This window comes from Lygodium microphyllum, chromosome 7, assembly GCF_053477565.2.
Source record: "Lygodium microphyllum isolate KBCC chromosome 7, Lygodium_microphyllum_v1.1.10, whole genome shotgun sequence".
Lineage (NCBI taxonomy): Eukaryota > Viridiplantae > Streptophyta > Polypodiopsida > Schizaeales > Lygodiaceae > Lygodium > Lygodium microphyllum.
In genome coordinates this window covers 127187157-127209091 of record NC_141141.1, presented here as the reverse complement: position 1 = coordinate 127209091, position 21935 = coordinate 127187157, and positions in this window count along the sequence as shown.

Here is a 21935-nt window from a genome sequence, read left to right as displayed (position 1 = left end):
GTGGTAAGACTGGCCATGTAGCTAGTGAATGTTTCCACAAGAAGAGAGCCCAACAATTGCAAAGTGATCATCACCAGAACCAATACATGGAAGAAAGAGAAGAAGAAGAATATGCTTCCACTACCATCAACAACTCTGACAGATTGTTTTGAAGAACTTTCATTGTATCTTTCATATGTTTTTCCCACAGTGGATCTTTCTTTTCCTTAGTGAATTTGATTTGTAAAACCCTTGCCAAGATGTAAAGTCTCAAGCTTTAACTTGACTAGGCTGCCTATGAGATAGTCTTCCGGGCCATGTTATCATGAAGGGGGGGCAAAAGCCAGCAAGTGTAGGGACTCATCATTTGAGGGGGGGTGTTGAGAAATAGACAAATGATGTATGCTCCAAGAGGAGTTGTCCTGAATCCCATATGCACAGTGAGGAGAGTGGAACAACTCAAAGCCTATAAAGCATTGTACTTGACTATGAAATGAATACAATATCATGATGCTTTGTACTTTCAGTTAAGTGTCTGTCATTGTCAATTCTACACAAGATTGTGTTTATGAGTCCAAGCTAATCTATCTTGGAACCTAATTCACTTGTGTAATAGTTTATCTCTACTTGTCCATGTCATTATGAACTTGGTCTTCATCTTTGATCCACCATAGCTTGTGTCATGTCCTAGATCCGCATCATTTAACAAAATCAAATACTCGCTATCCTCCAATGCTTTCCTCCGCCATTGCTACTATCTCTACACATCAACTGAAGCATTCACAATCGTTAGTAAAATAATACAATTAAACCAACAAAAGTGAATACCTAGCAGTCTTCAGCTACATAAATAAATCAACTGGTTAGAAATCAATCCTAACCTTAATTTATTACAAGTGTGCACTCTAAACTCATAAACATTTATTAATTTAATATGCATTTTGTAAAATCACCCGCTATGGAATCACCCATGTACACACTAAATTAATGAAACACCCGAAAAAGATAGGCGTCCCCATCAACTTCTCGCACAAAGAATCCACTTTGTATATGAGCCCCGGTCATCAAAGTTTACGGAATCCACCGTAAAACCTCACGGAATCCACCGTGGCACAGAATCCACCGTGAAATATGCCTCCTGGCATCATACCCCCGGGGTGGGATAGCAATTGACCTCAATTCTTATTAGCTCAATGTGTAGCTAACAGAGTGGGGAAAGCATTTAAGTCTCTAGCGTGCATCCATTGGGCTTCTTCTACAGGATGGTTCTTAAATTTAACTAAATATCTAGAATATCTTCGGCCAGTTCTAGTGGTCATAAAGTCAGTATCTATGATAGCTTCAGGTTCAAGTATTTCAGTCTCTTCCTCTAACAAAGGTGGATTTTCATAAACAAGGTGTACAGATAATTGGCCTCTAAAGGGTCTTAATAAACTAATGTGAAATGTGTTGTGAATTTTCCAGTGAGGTGGTAATTCTAACTTGAATGCATTGTCATTAATTTTATAAATGATCCTAAATGGTCCATAGAATCTAGGGGCTAATTTCACAACTGGGTGTCTATCTACACTTTGTAATCTTTGTTTTTCTATTCTCAACCAAACATAGTCATCAACTTTGAAATTCATTGCTTGTCTTTTCTTATTGGCTTGTTTGGTATATGATTGCTGGGCTTTGGCAATCATGTCTTTAGCCTCATCAAAAATAGTAGTGTGCATATTAGCAATATCATCAGCACTCTGAATTCTATTTGATAAAGATGCAACATGTGTAGACAATCTATAACCATAAATCACTTCAAACGGTGCTTTCTTTGTAGATGTGTGTGGTGTATTGTTATATGCAAACTGTAATAAATGCAAATGTATATCCCATTTCTGTGGTTTAGAAATAGTGTAAGCACGTAAAAGATCTAGAATAGTACTATTAGTGGCTTCTGTTTGTCCATTAGTTTCAGGATGAAATGCAGATGAGAAATCAATCTTTGTACCTAGGTTAGCAAACAAAGTAATCCAAAAATTGTTACAAAATCTAGAATTACGATTAGAAATAATAACTTTTGGTAATCCATGGTTAGTGAAAATAGTTTTCAAAAACAATTGTGCTACCTGTGATGCTGTTAAAGTTTTCTTACATGGAATGAAATATGCTTGTTTACTAAACCTATCTACTACTGTCCAGATCATATCATGGTTAGATTTAGTATTAGGTAAACCAGTAATAAAATCCATAGAAATTTGTTCCCATGGTCTCGATGGAATAGATAAAGGCATAAGTAATCCATACTGTTTACCATGATGTCTCTTAACTCTTTGACAAATCAAACATTCAGAAACAAAGTTAGATACATCAGTGTCCATATGCGGCCAATAAAAATATTCAATTAATGTACGTAAAGTAGATATGATACCTCTATGACCTTGATATGGAGGACAATGAATCTCATTCAAAACAAAAGATCTGAATGGAACTGTAACACATAATCTCTTTTCATAAAACATGAATCCATCATTAGAAGACAATGAATCAATAGGAATCCAGTTATTTTGAACTAATTTATTCCAATCAGCATGAAAAGTAACGTCCTGATGATAAGTATCTTTCATAGGAGTTAAAGAATCAAATGATATAACATAAATATTATGAATGGCAGGTCTTCTACTTAATGCATCGGCCACTACATTTTCTTTACCGGGTTGATATTGAATAATCAGATGAAAACTCTGAATAAAGGCTGCCCATTTGATATGTCGGTCAGATATTTGAGGTTGGCTAAGTAAATGTCTAATACTTTGTTGATCGGTCTTAATCATAAATTCAGAGCCCATTAAGTAGTGTTTCCATTGTCTTAAGGCTTGTACTACAGCTAATAATTCTTTATCATATGTGGAATATTTAAGTTCGGAGGGTTTTAGTTTACAACTAGAATAGGCTATAGGATGATTGTCCTGCATAAGTACGGCTCCTATTCCAGATCCGCTAACATCAGTCATCACTACTAAAAAGAATGGTCTATTAAAATCAAGCAGTAATAATACATGAGCATGGATTAATGCATGTTTCAATAAGTCAAAGGATTTTTGTTGATTATCAGACCAATGATAAACAATACCTTTCTTCAGAAGTTTAGTCAGAGGCAAAGCAAGTAATGAAAAATTACACACAAACTTCCTGTAGAAACTAGCAAGACCTAGGAATGATCGTAACTCATGCACATTTTTAGGTATAGGCCAATTCAATATTGCTTCTATTTTCTTAGGGTCAACCTTAATACCATCTGATGATACAATTTGACCTAAATATTCAATTTCTATTTTAAAGAACTCACTCTTTTCTGGATTGGCATACAGTTGATTATCTTTTAATAACTTAAAAACCAAGACAAATGTTCATAATGTTCTTTCTCATTTTGACTAAACACCAAAACATCATCAAAGAATACAATAACACAATGCTGATATTTCAGAAATATACGATTCATCATTCTACTAAATGTAGCATGTGCATTAGTCAATCCGAAAGGCATCACTAAAAATTCATAATGACCAAATTGTATCCTAAATGCAGTCTTGAATATGTCAAACTTATCTAATCTTACCTGATGATAACCAGATTTAAGGTCTATTTTACTAAATATGGCAGAACCTTGCAGTTTATCCATAAGGCCATCGACTCTAAGAATTTGATACCTATTCTTTACAGTGATCTTATTTAAATCTCGATAGTCAATGCACATACGATAGGTATTATTTTTCTTCTTTACTAACAGAACAGGTGCACCAAATGGAGAACTGCTAGGTCTAATCAATCCTCTATTTAATAACTCATCAACTTGATTTTGAATTTCTTTTTGCTCTATCTGGTTATGCCTATATGGTGCTTTACAAGGTGGTTGTGTACCAGGAATCAAATCTATTTTATGGTCTTCTGGACGTGAAGGAGGTAAACCAAGTGGTGGATCTTCTGCAAAACAATCTTTAAATTGTGCAAGAAATTCTTTATGCCTAGGGTGCATATGGTTTTCTTTAACTTGCAGTTCATTCACCCAAATGAGATAAGATTTACTACTTTTACGTAATGCACGTTTAGCTTGAGTATGCGAAAGCATTGGAAAAGCATTAGATGCATGCATACCATACAATGTAATATGTTTTCCTTGAAATTGAATATTAATTAAATATGTGGAATAATCTATATCAAGGTTATGCTGATGACGCCAAGGCATACCTAAAATAATATCACTGGATTGTAATGATACAACTAAAATTTTTCTTCTTTCAGTGTATTCACCAATTTGAATTTCTAAATCATGTACTTCCTTTGTTCCATTATACCTAGTGCTTAAGAATGTTGCTTTAATGCGATAATGCGTAGGAACGGTTTGTAAGTTCAATTCTTTCACTAGTTTTGCAGAAATAAAATCATGAGTACTACCATCATCATGCAAAATAATCTTTTCCTTTCCATGTACTAAACATTTCATTGTCAATAAAGAATGTGGAGTTGGCATACCTGGTAAAGTATCCGAATGAGTAGTAATGTCGTCTTCATCTTCCGTGAAATCAGGCATTTTTTCATGTTCGTCATCTTCCATTGCTCCAAGGTAGTTGATATGGACAGGTAGCTTCTTCGAATGGCAATTTGCTGCTAGATATCCAGGTTGGTGGCATTTATAACACACTATAGGCTTGGCTTTGGTTACATTGTTTGCAATGGCAAGAAGTCTAAGAATATTAGGATTTGGCTGTGGAATGGGCTTGGGGTTTTGATTGCTATTGGATGGTAAAGCAGGTGGTTTTGCCCAAGTTTTACGGAAAGATGATGAAGGAAAACGACCTTGATTAAATCTTCTAAAATTTGAGTTGAATTGCTTAGATCCATAGTTACCATTGGGTTGGAATTGCTGTGGACGCTTGTCTCTTCCTCGAAGCTTGTCTTCAGTGTCGTGAGCTAATGAAATTGCGTCTTCAAGAGTTGCAAGCTTGAACATATTAACTTCAGCATAGTAATGCCCAAGTAGTCCAGACATATACTTGCGCTTGTGTGTCGCTTCAGGTACGTCTTCAAGCATGCGTAACTGGAGTAATACATTCCAAAAGCGTTCGGTGTACTGAGGAATAGGCTCACGATCTCGTTGCTGAAGAAGGTCCCATTGCTTTATGGCTTTTTCATGGAATTGTGGAGGAAGAAAATTCTGCATAAACTTCTTCTTGAAATTCTCCCAAGTAGTGGGACAATCTATACTCTTACGAACCACGGTCCACCAAAGAGATGCTCTATCCACTAAATGATTAGTGACACACTTGATTTTATCTTTTTCTGCATATGTTTCCTCATGAAAGTAGTCATCAAACTGACTGATGAATGCAAGAACAGTTTTTCCCTCTCGAGTGCCATTGAAAGTACGGAATTTGAAATTTCTTTTACTTATCTTTGTTTCCTTGCGGATGGATTGAGCTTCGAGAGTCACGTCGATGGTACGTCGAATAAGATCTTCAGATTGAGGTTCGTCTTTGTCGGTAGTCGTCCTTTGTAAATTAGCCAATTGAACTTGCTATGCTTGCCTAGCTCGTCGTTCTTCATCCAACTGCATCATAATTAAGTCCAACTTTTGCTCCATCGTAGGTTCAGGTAGATCGCCTTCAGCCATTAAATCATCCATATGTGATTCCGTCATCCTACAAAACTCAAAAGACCTCACACTCTCAAAATCAAATTAGCGGGATGAGCGTAGCTCAAAATCAGGTATACAAGGCTTATATATTTTTGTATATGGCTTTCACAATCTTCGTCTTTGGCTATTACGGGATTTGTAATCTTTGAAAAATCTGTGTTTTATCATGCTTCGTGTGCTGAAAATGGTTCAGCAAACCTGCGTATGTGAATAGTACCTTCCAATGAACAACTTTGCAGTTCGGAGTTTCTGCGCAAGAACAACCCTTCTATGAGTTTTGAACAGAAGTCAGTTTTGACTTCAGATGACTTGTCTGACTTGTAGAGTTACAGACTTATGTGACTTGCAGAGTACCAAGACCTGCAAAACTTGGTTGATTTATCATACTTGCACAACTTGAACTTTGTATACTTACAGAATTGATGAGACTTGGAAGACTTGAATGATTAGGAGGATTTATGACTTATAGCTTAGATAACTAAGCTTGGTAGTAACAGCCGACGATTTTTTAGGGGGGGCACAGTTTTTCCACGCCGAAAATCACGCTGAGACATATCGAGTTACCAGACGTCGAAGTTTTGTGGCCTTTAAGCTTTATTATTAAGCTTAATACTAATGAAAGCTTTTAAGCTTTTGAAGATATGGAGCTTATCTCTGTGTAACCACGACTTGTATGTGAGGATGTAGGAGTGGTCCTCCGCTGCTGCAAGTCGGTCCTTCGCGATCTGAGGATGGAAACAGAGGTTCTTGATCGCCAGGAATCCACCCGTATCGACCGACCACTTTGGGTGCAATCTCCCCCCATGCCTTGTGTGAGCGCTCCACAAAGCATGTATTTTATGTATTAATCATCTTCAAGCTCAAATAATAGCCCAAATTACAAAATAGCAAGCTTTTGGCTTTTGAGTTTGCTTTAGCACAAAATAGAAATAAAGCTAATGGGCAGTGCCCAAAGAGTCTAGCATACCCAATACAATGTCCAAGTACAAATAACATAATCGTGCGCCCATGCGTATACAAAATAATAAATAAATATCCAACGCCTCAATAAATAGACGCAACAAAATATAGGTGCTATGCCTAAGGTATACACCCATCAAAATATAAATGATAAATCGAATACTCGCTATCCTCCAATGCTTTCCTCCGCCACTGCTACTATCTCTACACATCAACTGAAGCATTCACAATCGTTAGTAAAATAATACAATTAAACTGACAAAAGTGAATACGTAGCAGTCTTCAACTACATAAATAAATCAACTGGTTAAAAATCAATCCTAACCTTAATTTATTACGAGTGCGCACTCTAAACTCATAAACATTTATTAATTTAATATACATTTTGCGGAATCACCCGCTATGGAATCACCCATGTACACACTAAATTAATGAAACACCTGAAAAGGATAGGCGTCCCCATCAACTTCTCGCACAAAGAATCCAGTTTGTGTATGAGCCCCGGTCATCAAAGTTTACGGAATCCACTATAAAACCTCACGGAATCCACCGTGGCACAAAATCCACCGTGAAATATGCCTCCTGGCATCAGAAGTACAAGATAACAAGATTATAAAGTGCAAGCTAGCTCTAGGCCATCATGTATGAACCAAATATAATGGATTCAATGGGTACAAAAAGGACAACAGTACAATAGGCACCCTAGGACCAAATAGACACGAGGAATCAAGAGTTCTCACGAGATTTGGCGGCGTGGGCCTCTGCCTTGGCTGCCAATATTTTCAATACACCATCTTCAAAGAAGTCCCCTAGAACCACAAAGGGGATGAGACTCTAACAATCAGCCCATGAGAATAAAGGCACATCTACAATGTGGGGTGGAACCTAGATACTTGCGATCCCATGGAGTGATGACTTTACCAATCCCATCAAAGGTTAGTTGGGATGGAGGGTTACACGAACGATGTGGTTGTTGTCGCTCTTTGGGCCCTACTATGGTGGGTACTATGTGGAGGTCAATGGATCTTTGGCAATAGTAGGAACTTGAGGCATTGGCACCAGAGAATTTGTCGCTAGGACACAACTGTAGAGGGGGTCTTGCAAAGAAGAAGGGTGAATAGATGCTATGGGCACTTGTTAGAATTTGCCAATTCTATGGGCAATGCCCAATGTTTTAGTTAGTTGGTTTGTAGTGTGAACACAACTACATTAATAAGTTGTGTCACTACTTTTAGAGTTAGTTCTACAATTAAATGAACTCTAGTTGAGTTAGAGATAGGTCTGCTACTTATATAGACCTATTGTACTTTCATTCTATCATTCTAGCACTTGTATCTTTTGAGTGTGGAACTGCTACCCACTCTTGCTCGTTATCTTGTATTCACTCACTTTCTCTTTTTTCCTCCATTTCAAACATTTGGTATCATAGCAACTTCTACACACGGATTCCAAATGCCACTGTCAACCGGTACCACTCCACCAAGGTCCTATTGCAGCCAAGCAACATTCAGCACAAGGAGAGATGTCATTGTATTGGAGAGGATGTTGCTGTTGTTTTCAGTCTGCACGTAGTCCCATACATAGTCATACATGCAACTATCCATACATAGCCTCTCTCAGTCCTATTCATAATATTCTCAGCCCTACCCACCATTTTCTCAACCTTGCTTGACATTTTCTCAGCCCTGCACAAACACAGAAACCCTAATTTTCCAAATTTGGGGATTTTCAAATATTTCTACAATTTCTTATCTATCTTGCTCATCTCATACCTAATTTCAAAGAAATTTTCAATTTCTCACATTCCATGACAATAAATTTGGGGATTTTTGGCTGACTTCCCCATTTTCTAGAATTTCTCGAAATTTCTTCAAGGAGAGTTGGGGCTTTTGCTCGGTTTGAGTTCTAATGCTTGAATCTCCACCAAAATTGCCAACATTGCACAAATTCTTCAACATTGGTGTGAGAAATTTGGAGCTTTTGAGTTTTTTGGCTCTGGCATACATCACGAGGTGGATACCAACTGCTGGCTACTATTGGCACGTATCCTGAGGTGACATTTCTACAAAAATTTGGACTCTAAGGTAAAAATTTCTTCGATTTCTCTGAAATTCAAGAAGAAAGTTGGGGCTTTTTCTCTACACGTATCCCAAGGTAGTAAATCAATGATACAAAAGCATTGAATTGCAGACTATAGTAAATTTGGGGAAAATTCAGAAATTTTGCTGAGAATCGGTATTAAATTGCTGGAATTTGTAATCTTGCATGTACACATTATGAGGCAAGTGTCTACAGCAATATACAATAGTCATTGCTATTATTCTCGTGTCTGAGTGTGCTGATTTGGATGACATTGTGCACACTTCGCATTTGTGTGACAATGTTTGACAATTCCAAAGGATTTTTGGTACTCTCGAGAGTACACACATTATACTTCAACATCAAAGTATTTGGCCGCAGATTTTTGCTCATTCCTAAGAGCATGGCACGCCAGAGAAACAATGATCAGAGTAGCATCCTGGGCATCCTCACTTAGGAGAACAAGCTTGATGGCTCCAACTATCCATTGTGGGGTTTTCGGGTCCGCAACATTCTTGTTGCAAAGGACTTGTGGGACCGTGTTGCAGGTGACTTCCAGTGACCAAGAGGTCTCGCAATTCAAACACCTCAGTGTCATGCTTAAGGACAAGTTGTTGATGTTGCTGCTACAACTACTCCTCCTCCCCCTCCTACGGATGATCAAAGGAAATGGGATTCGAAAGATGCTTAGGCACTTAATAGCATTGTCACCAAAAAGGGCCATCATTCCACATATTCGGTCTTGCAACAAGTCCTCAAAATCAGCATGGGACATAAGTGAGTGTATGTTTGATGCCTGCAATGAGGCCAAGTCCTCCTGTCTTGGTAGAGAGTTAGCAAATGTAAACACAGATGAGGGTGATAGCATGACAGATCACCTTACTCATATACAGGATTTGCATGAGCAAGTGCTCAAAGTTAATGAGATTAATCAAGATGCTAAATTGGTGAACATCACATTGAACTCTTTTATATCTTGGTTTTCACACCTCTTCGAGGGAGCAGCAGCTCCTTACTTTTGTGGAGTTGGAAGGTCTCTTGTTGCAAGAGAAACAAACTTGGAAAAATGTTGCATTGCATTTAGGTGATGTGCCTATGCTTTCCAAGTTCAAAGGCAAGGGTAAAGCTGGGCAAAATGCCAAAAATCACCAAAAGGGTAATATTGGACAGTCATCAAACAAGGCTGTCTGAGACTCATATAAGTCTAGAAGGAATGAAAAATGCCATTATTGCAAGAAGCCCAGTCACTATATTGATGGATGCCAAAAGAGATTGGTCAAGGAGAAGAAGAAAGACTTCAGTTTGGCTGTTCAAGAGACATCAATCAGTAAATCAGCAGATGGTGATGCTTCAATCAACTTGACAGAGGACGATTATGCATTTCTCACATGCAATTATGGCTCTTCTATGGTTGATTCAGCATCTAATGTTGTTGAAACACGACAAACATGGCATTTTGACAGTGGTGCTTCAAAGTACATCACTTCTAGGAAGTGTTGTTTACTCCATTGCATTCAGCCCCTAGTAGGATGCGTGTCCCATGTGTGAACAACAGTAATTATGATGTTTGTGGCATTGGGACAATCACTATTACTACTACAGATGGTTCAAACTTCATGCTTCTAGATGTATTGTTTATGCCTGGCATTACAAAAAACTTGTTGTCTATTTCTACCTTCAATAAGCATGGCTTTCACGTCATCTTTGAGGATGGCAAATGTATTGTCAAAGATAAAGAGATGCACTATGTACTCGAGTTGTCCGACACCCTATACAAGGATTTATTCTTGTTAGACACTTATAACCAACAATCTCATGATGCTCTTGCAATCACTAGTCTTTCACTACTCAAGGTAGACATGGATGTATGGGCTGAAAGTTAAATCTAATGTATTCATGCATTTTAAACATCTTCGGCAAAGCTCGAGACTAAAATTGATTTAAAAGAGCAGACATTTGGCACAAATAGAGAGGAGGAGTACATGTCTTGTGCATTTGAGACATATTTGTTGGATCATGGCATTACGCATCAAGCTAGAGTTAGAATGACTCCTCAGCAAAATGGAGTTGCCAAAAGAAAGAATCGCACTTTCATGGAAATAACTCATTTTATGTTGAAAAGCTTTAAAGACAAGCACACCGTTCAAGGCTTGGCATGGCAAGAAACCCAAAGTTGACTACTTTCGCATGTTTGGTTCCATAGTCTATGCACATTTTCCAATAGAGCTTCGTGGAAAGCTTGATGGTAAGGTTGTAAAATGCATTTTTAATGGCTACAATTCGGAAGGCGAAGGCTATCGTATGCATGATCCACACACATGAAGAAACTATTTGTCAGTAGAGACGTCCTATTTGTTGAAAATGCAACATTTTTTCATAACCAATTTCAAATGCTAGCCACACATGACATTGGCAATGTTTTCGAAGGCCTTTTACCACTTTCTTTGGGGTCCATGCCTGCTGTAAATGGCAAGACAAACTTAATACGTGAAGTTGTTGTTGCACCATATGCTCCTAAGCAGCAGCATATTGATGATGGTTTGCCACATGTAATGGAAGATGCAATTCAACATGAAAGGGCTGCTGTAAATGCAGCAAAAACAGTCCCAAGATGGCTTGTACAAACTCTCCAAGAGAGTAAAATAGGTACCCCATTACCTCAGTACACCAGAAGGGTTGCCATGCATATAGCACATGATGCATGGGGGACGCATTTGGCTAATATAACAAAAGTATATGATTGTAATGAGCATGTATTTATGAGCTCACTATTGGATAATGATGAGCCTACTTCCTTGGACGAAGCTCAGTAAGATGTGCATTGGATGCAGGCCATGCATGAGGAGTTAGACTTCATACTGAATGTCAGGACATGTGTTGCAAAGATAAATAAGGCAGCCAATGGCCTAGCTGTAAATTGCACCATCATGCATCTCTTCACCATCATGCATAAATGGCTTTAAGCTTGCTAGCTCCATAGGAGTGCACATGGGTTTGCAATCTTGCATATTAAACCTATGTAACAACTTATCCACATACTCTGACTGTGACACGATGATGCCATGCTAATTTTGGATGAATTGGATCCCTAAAGAATAGTGTAGACAGCCCATATCTGACTTAGCAAATGCATGTTTTAATTCAGCCTTAAAATCTGCAAATTTCCCCTCTATAGGTCCAGCAAGCAACATGTCATCTACATAAAGAACGATAATCAGCAAGTCCCCCCCCCTTCATTCTTAATGTATAGAGTGGGAGCAGTTGAACTATTTTTTAACCCATTGTTGGCCAAATAAGCATAAATTTTAGAATATCATGCACGAGCTCTTTCCCTTTAACCACAAACCCCGAAGAATGTGAGTGATAAACATCCTCATGCAAATCCCCATTTAAGAATTCTATCTTAATGTTACCGATGTACTTTCTAGCCATAATGTGCAGCCATTGCAATCACACATCTCACCATACTCATATGGGATGTAGGAGAGTTTTCTCATAATCTATGCCTTTCTTTTATGCATAGCCTTTTGCTACCAACCATGCCTTGTACCTGTCAATTGTACCATCAGCTTTATTTTTGAGTTTGAAAAGCCACTTAGTACCAATGGCATTCTTACTAGGTGGTAGATCCATAAGATCCCATGTAGAGTTAGTGGCAATGGCCTCCCTTGCTTGGTGGTGTTCCATGCTATATTCAAGTGAGCACTACGTCAAAACCAAGTAATGCGGGAGCTCTTTGGTCTAGACAGAAGCCTCCCTTGCATGGTGGACCCATGAGGGCCAACACTAAGTGATATACAAGGGCCCTTGACCCTAGGAAGAAGCCTCCCTTGCTTGGTGGTGACCCATACTATGTTCAAGTGGACACAACATCAAAACTAAGTGATGTAGGAGCTCTTTAGTCTAGGTAGAAGCCTCTCTCACTTGTTGGTATCCCCTGCTGCATTCAAGGGAACATTATGTCAAAACCAAGTGATGTGGGAGCTCTTTGGCCTAGATAGAAGCCACCCTTGCCATGTGGTGACCATGAGGGTCAATAACAAGTGATATGGGGGCCCTTGACCCTAGGAAGAAGCCACCCTCACTTGGTGGTGACCCATATTGTGTTCAAGTGAACATGACGTCAAAAGCAAGTGATGTGGGAGCTCTTTAGTCTAGGTAGAAGCCTCCCTCACTTGGTTCCCCATGCTACATTCAAGTGAAAATTATATCAAAACCAAGAGATGTGAGAGCTCTTTGGCTTAGATAGAAACCTCTCTTTACTGGTGGAGACCCATCAAGGTCAACACCAAGTGATATGGGGGTCCTTAATGTGGTGTGCTCCTTGTGTATGGCTGGTCCACCAAGGTACTCTGTCTATCTAGACATTTGGCCATGAAGTGACCCAATTGACCACAAGAAAAACAATGACCAGCAAAAGTACTTCACTTGAGCCAAAACCAAAGAGGCCACATATCACTGCAATGAAGGCACAACCACTTGGGTCTCTTTCTAGTTGTATCCCATAGCATACACAGTCAATTGCAATTTGCTACCTTCAGGCTTGGGGGCACCAACACATGACCCACTCCAGCCATTGCATCCTTGAGCAAGGCCCAGTAAACAACCAGGCAACTCTCCACTTCCACCCATACTAGACATGCCCACTTAAGCAAGTATTGGAAATGTGCCATTGGATGCCAGGGGACAATATGCACCAACTATTTTTCAAAGAAAAGGGGTTGCTGATTGAGAAGAGAATCTCGTGCCAAGGTAGAAAGGAGCACAACATCATAGAAACCCCACGGATTAGCAAATATCTCCTCGACACAATCAGTCTGAAGAAGAGACATCAGCCACCACTGACGGATCTGGGTCAGCAGGGGAATCCAGCCGGTGAAAAATAGAATGTCACTCGCACATGAAAAGCAACAAAGGAACGAAGAACCTCCCGGGTATTGACCTGTGCATCCAAGATCTCTTCCTCCGTGCAGGCAGGAATCGTTAAGCGATTGTGCTCAACATACTCCTCCCAGAGAGAGTTTGCAAACTCAAGTAACTATTCCCAATTTGGTTCTGGCAAATCCTCTGAAGTGTAGAAGCCACCTGAGCATCTGAAGGGAGCGGGGCCATCTCATCAGTGCAGGGCACCATGTCTTGTTCCACAGCATGTTCTTCCACATCCATATCTGCAGCCAAGCCTGCAACATCCCGGTCCGTATCAATTGAATTCAGGTCTGCCATGAAGGAACAGGAGCAGACATCTTCTGTAGGTCCACTCACAGCACGGGTAGCACAATTGTATCAGGTGGCAGGGTGGAGCAGACTGGTTGTGTGCTGAATACACACCTGTCTACAGTGTGGACAGTTTATGCACAGGAGGGGCGGAATGCAGGCAGTCCATCTCCCTGATGCAGCAGGCGCACAGACTTTGAGAGGGCAGCGAACGCTTTCTGAAGGCTGGAAGATGGCGCAGCAGCCTGGAGGACTGTGTCTCCATGTAGACCACGTGCAAGGCAGGAGCATGCTCACACAAGCACACTGCCTGTGCAGGGATTGGCAGCTGCAGGGGAGCACAGGTTGTGTGAACACTCGCAAAGACCCAAGTTTTTCAAGTAACTTTCACTTAGAAGTAACACATTTCCACCTACGATGCATACTTAATAATCAAAACAAGGATGGCCTTTGAAATGCAATAAATCACATGAAGGCTTTCCAGAAAACTTCACTTCTGTGAGAGTCTATTCAACATACAACAAATTGCAAAATGATAATGATGAGTTTCAATCAAAATAAAAGCAGGCACCTCATGTCGCAAATTCTGAAATTTGTCCCAGTATCCATCAGGCTTCCGTGATTTATATAGTAGTGAAAGTTTCATCCTCCCAGCAACAGTTTGAAATCCACCCATAGCTGTTATAGCCTTTTCAAGATCAATACGCCCACATTCCCGCAAAAAACTTCTTGTTGGCATGAATCCTTCCTTCCCATTGGAAGCTATAAAGTTCTTGATCTCACATTCCAACACTCCAAAGTTATCCATTAATCCTTTTATGGGTGGATGTTTGCTCCTCCTTTTCTTCTTTGAGAGCTCAGAGTAGTTCTTCCCAATGATTGGAAATCTCCTTGTTGGCATAACTCGTTCCTTCCCATGGAAACCCACTAAACTCTTTAACACAAGTTCTGGTCCTCCAAACTCTTCTCTTATAGGTGCCTATCTGCCTCTCCTTTTCTTCTTGAGAAGCGCATGAGTTTCCTCATCAATAATCGAATCTGATTTGTTTTCCCCTGATGATGTATCAACTAAACACTCTAGAGCAATTAGGCTTCCCTCCAGACTTGCTGTGTCCTTAACCTCACCTTTAAGGCCATTTTCTTCTGGAGTCATGCCTGATTCTAAGCTCCTTGCAAGGCTCTCAACTCTATCATGAAATGCACACAAATTTGATGGAAGATCCTCGTAAATGACCTATTTATCAAATACCAAGAAGCACACTGGATTAAACAACACACAAATATGGTGCAATATCAGGAAACAAGTAATTTGGAACATTAGCTTTAATATGACATAATCAGCCAGCCAACAATATGATGCCATACAATAATGTTGTTTATCAAACTATTGTGATGCACTCAAATTGAAAACCAAGTGCAGATTAGACAAGTGTATCTACACCAAGCTGTAAGTCCTTGATGATAGGAGAAAACCTTTTTTGGGTAACAGCTCAAACTAGACTATGCGTATCAAGATCATTGACCTGAAGTATTGGTTGGACACCCTACATTCACGTGGTGCATTTGAGGCTGGTTTCTTGGCCACTCAAACACTTGACTGCTACTCCTCTTTGGAAGAGTCACAAAGGATGAAACGCCCAAACAGATTGAGTTGCAAGGTATCCTATTTGCACATCCAAACAATGCCATCAAATGCTTGCTGCTCTCTTGCACCAATACTTGGAGGTGTTAAGCTACCAAAAATTTAGCCTAAATCAATCTCATAACACTTGGGTAATTTCTTCAGCTCCCATGTAGCCCTAGAACACAAATATAGAAAATTAACTCAAAAAGATGAGATTCTAGAACTTTGCTAAGACAGATGGCTCAAAAACTTCTATAAAATAGGGCACCCAGCACATGTCCATCCTTGATCTTTATCATCCAAGAAACCTTATTCTTAATCAAATTCCTACTGCCGAGGATTTTACACAAGGACCAATATGAATTTGTACATAGCAAGCATATATATGAAGTCATCCTTAACCTAGTTCCCTTTGTGGACTTGCCCCTTGAAACATTGGTGATTTATTGCTTATCAACATGGATATGGAAAAGGTTTATTATCGAGTGACATGGAACTTTGTGTCAACTGCCCTAAAGGCTATGGGCTTCAAAGATTCTTTTTGTAGGTTGCTGGAGGGCTTATTCACTAATGTGATTGTTGATATATGTATTAATGGTACTACTTATAGCTTCCAATTAAGGATATCAATGAGGCACGATTGCCCATCAGCCTCACTTCTTTTCTCTATCATCATTGACACACCTAACTAAGAATGACTCATCTTAGGATGCAATAAGAAGCCCTCAATGGACTACCTTTACCTTATGGGTCTTCCTTTTTGCACAAATGTTCAAGGGTGATAACAAAAGACAATCCATTTTTGATTGCATATCCCTCTTCCACTTATGTATATTATCCCTAGTCATAGCATCAACATAACAAGAAGACTCACCACAATCCATGACCATGACATAGTCTAGAGACAAACTATATCTATCTACTAGTCCAGAAACCCTCGTAAACCTATGTACAATTGGCTGAACATGAGCCTCTCGCTATCCCACCTATCTATCCTATAAAATATGAGGCTATCCACCATCCCATGGCACTATCATCTTCGCATTTACTAGTTGTCCAAGCCCTACATTATGTGGAACAAGTCATACAATTTGTTCACATGCTACTTGTCCATCCTCTTGAAATACCAATATGCAGATCTCAACTGTTTTGATAGGATGCTTATAAATCTTATCCTCATTAAAGATGACACCATGGCTACATACTACCTTCTTTGATTTAGATTCCACAAGCAATAGCCCATTTCACTTGACTCTCCATAGCCAATAAAATGCATTTCTTAAACTTAGGATTAAGCTCACTTCACTTGCCCCAATGTATATGCATAAATGCCTCATATCCAAAAACATGCAAGTGATCATCATTATTTCTCTTGCTAGACTATAACTCCACTAGTATTTGGCCATCCAATGGTTTACTACGATGCCTTTTGATCAAATGCACTACTGTCTTTACAGCTTCAACCTAAAATCCATAAGTAAAGACCAACATTAGATAGCATACTAAGGACCCTTTAGTGAATGGTCTTATTCATCTTCTCAACCATACTATTTTGAGTAGGATTCTCAAGAGTTGTCAACTCTCTCTTGATACCATGGTAGCTTGCACAAAAGTTCATAAAGGCATGTGAGATATGCTCTTCACAATTAATGGTCTCAAGCACTTAAGCTTCCTACTTGATTGATCCTCTAGAAATGCCAAGAACGTTTGAAATGCATCCAACATATCACTCTTCTCATGAAGAGATAAGTGCACAATGCTCTGCCCAATGAAACCACGGGCATTGGCCCATACAAATCACTATGAACCAAGTCAAAACATTTTGATCTTCTACTCCCAATATGTCTCTTATGGGACATTTTTGTTTGATCTCTAAAGGGACAATGCTCATTAAAACCAAGATTAGAAAAAATTGGACAAAGATAATTCAAATAGTACAAAGCTTTTATTCTAGTAATTAACATATGCCATAAACAACAATGCCATAAAGAAACATATGGTTGTTCAAGGACAACTACTACATTGTCTTAATTATTCTCTTTTGAAACAATGGTTTAACCTAGTTGCAACTTTTTGCTTTGCCTTATTCTTCAGTATTTGACATTAATGCATTGCTTGTTTCTATTTTTTGTTATTTTTCAATATTTTAGACTTATCTAGGTCTTTTTTATCTCCAATTTGTCAACCTTTATTTTGAATCTAGTTTAATCATCTCTCATGATTACTATAAACCAATTGGTCTACTATTACTTCACGTAACTTTTCTAAACTAGATACCCCTCCCCAAACACCCCTCTCTTTCCTAAGCCCTTGACTCTAATCCACCCTAAGAAATAGTGCTTTTAATACACTTATATCTTGCTGAGAAAAAAAACTAATACCCAAATCAAGGTATCATCCATTCCACATGTTTATCTCATTTAGATTCTTCATGTACTAAGTTTTTACAAGTTTTCCTTTGGTATTGCATATTAACTCCAATTTTGTTTTAGCCTTGCTAACACGCACCCCCATAATGATCATGCATAATAATCTATCTATCATTTTAAAAGGCACTAAAGATATATTCTAAGATAAAGAAAATTATCATTTATTAGTCACACATGAGCTAAGTGTGTAATAAGGCAATTGCTTTTCCACTTTGAGGATATGTTGCTAGGGGAGACTAGCTAGAGGGATGATGATCGTAAATGGTTCTCCTCAATGCATTGGGTTATGTTTTTAAGGAGAAAATGGCCTTGTATGGTTCTCTAGCTTAGGTGAAAGGTTGATAGGGCTTCTATCATTTCAACACATAATACACTCTCTTGTATACATGGGTGATTCCATTATAGTGCCATCGATTATTTATTTTCATAAGGTGCCTGGCAGTATATTGTTATTATTACTCTTGAAAAGCACTTAGACTTAGAGTTTAATTCTTTATTTGGCACACGTCGATTTTTAAACATTAATGTAGTTAGCAAGAAAATTTAGCAAAAGCTTACTACTATTTTTGTAAAGGGTTATTTTGGGCACACAAGTTATTCTAATTCGACTACCTCTCAGTGCATGTGGGGAGATTGTACCCAATCTTTGTGTCATGTACTTTTTTGTCTTTTGCTTTCTTTCTTTGTTTTGTAGATTCATTTCTATTTCTTGTTGATTAAGAGTTGAGCTATGGTGAGAGTGATAACACTACCCCCCTTTCTCCACCACACTCCATGCAATCCAAAAATTGGTTGTATCTTTGTAGTTAGTACACCAATTAAAAAATAAGATGAGGAAAACAAAAAACAAAGAAAAATAAGAAAAAAGAAAACCCCATCACTCTTATGCACTAAGGTTGCTTTCACCATGGCATCTAGGGATCCTCAACTTAGTAATGTCTCATGACCTCATTTGATTGGTTCCTTCCCTAACTCCCTAGCCCCTTCTTCACACACTAGTGCAGGCAAATAAAGTGCATGAAACCTTGGGGCTTGCTGAGTATGTCAAAACCCTAGGGATCCACTACGTTACATCCCCCTTAAAGCATGGGATATACTTAGGGAGCTTTGGCTTGCCTAGCATTAAATCCATCTCCTAATCACATGAACACATGTACCTTCACTAACGAAAGGCAAAAACATCCCCTAAGGAGAGTATATAATTTCAAGATGAGTTCATCCATCAATACCCACTCTCACCTTCATCCCCAAGCCACCAATTTTTAACAATACCCCTCCCTTCCAACATTATAAACAAGGGTTGAGAGATCAACACCCTTTATTGACGGGGTAATGTTACCTCTTTATGACAATATGAAGGTGGTAAACAAAGAAAAGAGAAGCAAGAGCAAATAACAACATAGTAAAACAAGGGCATACTATCACGTGCAAGAGCATTGCCATCTCTCTCTCTCTCTCTCTCTCTCTCTCTCTCTCTCTCTCTCTCTCTCTCTCTCTCTCTCTCTCTCTCTCTCTCTGCCTTTTTTCTTTAATATTCTAAAAATAAACTTGCATTTCTTGAAAAGTAGGATACCCACACATCTCATGTTAATTAGACTACTTAATTGAGTTAACAATGGGTACTTTTTTTGGGACCTACACCATCTTATCACAAAGCATCATTGTATAAGCATATGCCCTAAAGGGCAATACTAATAAAGAATATAAGGAAAGCTAGAGGCTCAAGAAGAAGGAGCACGATCCATCAAACCAAGAATGCATGGAAAAATATTTTTGCCAATTCATTTTATTAGCATAGTAATATATTTTGATCCATGCAAATTACAACCACTATTCTTTGCAAAGTGCAAGTATTGTGCTCTCTCCGACACAAATTGCTAAATTCTACCCTACAAAAGCCTAGACCAAGAGTTGGGCACATTAACAATTTATGGATGACCCAAAGGCTAGTGGAAGGGTTGAACCCCCATTTACATTCTTGTATATAAAGTCAAATAAGACTCATGAAATTTAGATATTGCATTTGCCAAGTTGATTCTCTCTTGCTCTATATCACTCATGGTGGAGATGGGTGCAATTGGTTAGAGGCTTTTGGAGATTCTCTCCAACCTTGTTGACTACAATGGTGGAGATGGTTGCATTAGTGGGCATTACTTCTGAAGGTTTCTTCTCCCTTGTATATATTCTTAAGAGAACAATTGAATAGCTTAGGTAGGAGACAATCGAATAGTGTGTGTAGACACTTGAAACAATAGGTTGTGTTGTCATCCCTTTATGTTGAGATAATTCACTTGACATGTATTTTATGGTTATTTTTGAACCTTCTAATGATTCTTCTCTTGCTTTCACACACACACACACACACACACACACACACACACACACACACACTCTCTCTCTCTCTCTCTCTCTCTCTCTCTCTCTCTCTCTCTCTCTCTCTCTCTCTCTGTGTTGTTGAAGTGCGTGGATCGAAGAGAGAATGGAGCTTCAATGGTGGATGCTATGCATGAGAGAGAGAGAGAGAGAGTGTGTGTGTGTGTGGGTACAATAGTGTACCTCTTTTGGTTTTTTGGATAGTTATATAGTACATAGAGTACAATGCCAGGCAGCTAGGCCCAGTGGTCAGGTACATTGTCCTTTATTCCCAACAACCTCCCCCCTAACGGCAATGTGCCCAAAGGTAGAGGAAAAAGAATAAGCTAAGTCTAAGTATGTACAAAGTTGAAGAGACTATACATAACCAATCCCCATCATCTGCCGACAATGGGCAAACCACTCTGTTGGAAGAACCCTTCATGAGAAGGTCTGCAGGGTTATCATCAGTGTGTACCTTGACTAGCTCAATGCTCTTGCTGTCAAGTACCTCCCTGATGAAATGATACTTCACCTATATGTGCTTTGTCTTTTCATGAAAAATAAGGTTCCATGCTAACATGATAGCACTTTGATTATCACAATGGAGGACAAAAACCCCAGTAATACCAAGCTTAGCAATTAAACGTGATAGCCATAAGGCCTCTTTCCATGTCTCAATAACAACCGCATATTCTGTCTCTATAGCAGACAATGCAACACACTTTTACAACTTGGATATCCAAGAGACTGATCCCCTCGTGAAGGTAAATACATACCCTGAGGTGGACTTCTTGTAGTCCACTTGTCCAGCATAGTTTGCATTTGTAAAGCCAATAATAAATGCCTTCTACTTACAGAAGCAGATGCACAAACCCTTTGTGCCTTTGAGGTATCTCATAATATATTTCATTGCTTCCGAGTGCTTCTTGCCAGGGTTTGCCATGTACTTGCTAACCACTTCCACTACAAAGGCAATGTCAGGACGTGTAGCAACCATAGCGTACATCAAACTACCAATAGTTGAAGCATACATAATCTTGGCCATTTCAACCTTCTCATCATCAAATGTAGGGCTATCCTCTGCAGTGAGCTTCACATATGGAGGCAATGGAACCCCAATTGCTTTCCCCCTCCATATTGAAACGTTGCAAAACCTTGGATACATACTCCTGTTGCTGTGACAAATAGAGAAGCCCCTTTGGTTCTATCCCTAAGAATCTATATCCCAAGAATATAATTTGCATCACCAAGATCCTTCATGTCAAAACTGCCTTGTAGACTTTGCTTTAGAGAGTCCAAGGCATGAATATCTCTGCTTGCAATTAGCATGTCATCAACACACAAGACCGAGATAATTAGGTTGCCATTTGCTGCCTTCTTGGTATATAAGCAGTGATCCACTTGACTCATGTGAAAGCCCTGAAACTACATGAATGTATCAAACTTGGATACCATTCTCAAGGTGCCTATTTCAGCCCATACAAACTCCTCTTGAGTTTATATACCATCTTCTCTTTGCCCTTTGCCACAAAAACCTCAAGCTACTGCATATATATGTCCTCATGCATATCACCATGTAAGAATGCAGTCTTTATATCCATCTGGATGAGTTTTATATCCT